Genomic DNA, 4,000 nt, shown 5'->3' on the forward strand with positions numbered 1-4,000 from the left:
ACTGCCACTTGCTAATAGATGATCTCCTATTCTGCCAGTCTCTAAGGAATAAAAACAAGTCTCCAGCACACTGAAACAGCTAAATGTCACATGATCTAACTCAGAACCGTCTACTCACCACTTCGGTTTTAGAAATGACCAAGATCCTGTATAAAAAAACAAAAGTCAAATAAACAAATAGGATAAAGTTATAAAGTTAAAAGGCTGGTCGTGATGGTTCACACCTCTAAACTCAGCATTCAGAAAAGAGAGGCAGGAGGATCCCACGTTTGAAACTGGCCTGAGCTATTTAATAGCAAAACCTTGTCCCCAAACCAAAATCATCTAAAAGTAACTCTGAAAGCTCTACCAGGTCAGTTTTGGTAGCGATGGCCACACTGCTGTGTTCTCGCCTAAAAGTGGTTTTAAACTCTTTGGCGTCCTGAGTATTTCCAGTGTGCACAGGGAGAAGGAAAAAACATACCAAAAAAAGTTAATGAACTGGCCAGAGCCTATGGAACAAACTGGGATATATTTTTTAAGGGTTTAAGACTTATTTTAATTTCTTTTTAACAGTTTAAATATGCATTGTGACTAGGACCACTCTTAGCTTTATTGGGGTGATTTCAGGACCCGTTCTATTTCCGAGATCGGAGGTCCAGGGGGTGCAGAAACCAAACCTAAAGCTACCTAAAGCTACCTGTGGCAGCCGGCGCTCACCATTACAGCTCCTACCAGGTGGGCTCCATCAGTTCTGCTCCCTCAATCAGAGGCCGGGATGAGGTCCTCTATCCTGCTCTGCTCAAGCTCCCTCTCCAGTGAGGTTCTTAAAGTTGCCACAATGAAGGAACACAAACTAAGAGGCAGAAATAGAAATTTAACCCCACGGAGAGAGAACCTAAATTGGGGGGTCTCCATCAGGTCCCTTCACAGATTGGGGAACCCCACAGAAGAGGGGGTGGAAAGGTTGTAGGAGTCAGAGAGGATGGAGACACCAGGAGAACTCAGCCCACTGAATCAACTAAGCAGGGCCCCTGTGGGTTCACAGAGACTGCAGGGGCAAGCACGGGAGGGGGGAGGGGGGGCATCAGGGCTCTGCACCAAGACTGTGCCTGTGTTTGTAACGCCCCTAACACCTGTGTGTGTAGAAGTCGGTGTCTGTGACTCTTCTATCTGCTCTCTTTCTCCTATTGGGTTGCCTTGTTTAGTTTCACTATGAAGGATTTAGCTTCCTCCGATTATATCCTGTTTTGTCCTATTTGTCCTCTCTCTTAGAGGCCTGATCTTTCTTGAAGAAGAGACAGCGAGGGAGTGGAGGTGCGGCGGAGGGGGCCAGGAGGAGTGGAGGTCAGGATGTATTCTATGACAGAAGAACCAATTTCCAATTAAAAAAAAAGAAAGAAAGAAAGAAAGAAAGAAAGAAAGAAAGAAAGAAAGAAAGAAAGAAAGAAAGAAAGAAAAATTAACATCGCAGTCTCTTGGTCCTACTTTTGGTTTTGGGTTGAGAAAGTCTCTTGTTGTGTAGCCCCCTACCCCACCCCCGCTGGCTTTGAGCTCAGCTTTAAGCTCCTGCTTCAGGGACTGTGGAGATGCACACTACTGCTACCAGACTTTCAGTTCTGCTCAGGAGCATCAGCAACCCGGATGTGTTCCTGAGGGCTGGTGAGGACGTCGTGCTTTGCAAGAAGCCCTTGGTGACCCTTGACCTATAAATGAGTCCCCCCCCCCAACCTTCCTCTTTCCTACTGTTTCTGTATGCATCAACATCCATGTCCAAAGTTTCCCTTTTTGCAAGGATCTATTGTATTAATGTGAATATGAAAAATATACCCTGACAAAAAAACATCTGAAGAGCCAGACATGCTGGTAATCCTAGCACTCCAGAAGCAGAGGTGGGCAGATCTTTATATAGTCTGCATAGAGAGTTCCAGACCAGCCAAGGTTACATAATGAGACACTGTATTTAAAAAATTAAATGTTGCCGGGCAGTGGTGGCACACGCCTTTAATCCCAGCACTTGGGAGGCAGAGACAGGCAGATTTCTGATTTCAAGGCCAGCCTGGTCTACAGAGTGAGTTCCAGGACAGCCAGGGCTATACAGAGAAACCCTGTCTCAAAAAACAAAAATTAAATTTTAAAAAGAGTCTAAGAGGAAAAGTATTTATTTTAGCTCATGACTCCAGATAGGCAGTAGGAACCTAAAACAGTCACATCGTATCTGTGCTCAAGAGTTGAGAATAGTTGTTCCTCAGATGATGCTCAACAGCTTGCTTTTTCTCCTCTCTTACACAGTTCATAGCCCCCTACCTAGGGAATTGTGCTTCTCACAGTGAACTGAGTCTCCTCACATTAACTAAGGTAATCAAGACAATCTCCTACAGGCATGCCCACAAGCCAACCTGATATAAGCCATCCCTCACTTAGAATTACTTCACAAGTGACCCTCTATGAAGTCTGCTTGACAATTAAACTAAACGTTACACATTATTAGGTTTCTGCAAACACTGTTTTCATATAGGATCTTACACTAGATCTAAGGAGAGCCATTTAGGTAAGGAGAGCCTGGACTCCAACACCTGGGAGGGGTACAGACAAATTTGAATCTATGAAGCAGCATTAGATAGTTTTCTATATAGGCAAATCTATCCTGATCTGGGCTTATTAGAAATAGGAGTTAGGTCCTTGAAGACTGGCTAGTCCAAAAGTTTTCAAGTAGTGTTATGGCTCTGCAGGTAAAAGTGTGTTCATCAGACTCAGCAACTCACGGCTGCCTGTAACACCAGTTCAAAGGGATCTGACTCACTCTTCTGGCCTTCTTAGCCAACAGTACTCATGTGCACATATTCCTACACAGTTATACATAGTTAAAAGATAAAAATAGGGGGTAGAAAGATAGCACAGTGATTAGGAGTACTGGCTGCTCTTTTAGAGGACCGAGGTTCAATTCCCAGTACCACGTGGTGGCTCACAACTATCTATAAGTCTAGTTCCAGAGGATCTGGCACCCTCACACAGCATACATGTGGGCAAAACACCAATGCATATAAAATAAAAATATATAAATAAGTAAAAATAAATAATATGCCTTATTTTAAATATAGACCTCTAGATCTCCACAGAAGTATTTTAAGGAGACTCAGGAACACATGTGGCTCCTGGTTTTATATCTGTCATAATTAACAGATATTAATGTGTATCTGTATCCCTACAGTAAACCAGTCCAAAACTTCACAGCATAAAGAAACTATTTTATGACTCTCGTTCTCTGTAAGTAAGAACTTTGAGCAAAATTTATAGCTCTCAGTGATAGCTCCTTGTCTGGCAGGACTTGATGGCTGGCACTAGAATCCCATGGTGTCGAGGTATCTTTACCCTGGTTCTGCCATTTGCCTCTATTTACAGACTGAAACCTTGGCTAGGACAGTCAGCCAGGACAAGTCTCTTCACACAGCCTGGGTATTTTCCCAGCAAGGCAGCTTCAGTGTGTGAGACATCTTATGATACTGTAGGGCTCCAAAGTGGATGTCTGAACACAGGAGGGAAGCTGGCCTGCCTTTTATGGACAGTCTTGAAAATTACTCACATCACTCCTGCTATGCTGTGTAGGTGGAATCACCATAGACCTTGTTTAGCTTTGGATGGCTGCACAGAAAACATAGATTCCCCCACCTTTCTGTTAAGTTTCAGAGAGGGAGAGGGAGAGAGAACTGAAAATAGATATGACTGTATGACTGTAAGTACATTGCCCTAGTTTCATCTCCCAGTGTCATAATAAAATACTCTAATGAAAAGAAATTCAGGGGAGGAAATGAATTTATTTCTAGCTCACAATTTCTGGTTACAGACTATCAGTGGACAATTCTTGGGGGAGTTAATTGCAAAAGGAGAGAGAGAGAGAGAGAGAGAGAGAGAGAGAGAGAGAGAGAGAGAGAGAGAGAATGCATGCCCGCTTGTGTATAGTCTGGTCTTCACACAGATATAATGGAGTATCCTCCTAGCCCCTGGAATGGTGCCACCCACA

Source organism: Mus musculus, chromosome 5, assembly GCF_000001635.26.
Source record: "Mus musculus strain C57BL/6J chromosome 5, GRCm38.p6 C57BL/6J".
Classification (NCBI taxonomy): Eukaryota; Metazoa; Chordata; class Mammalia; order Rodentia; family Muridae; genus Mus; species Mus musculus.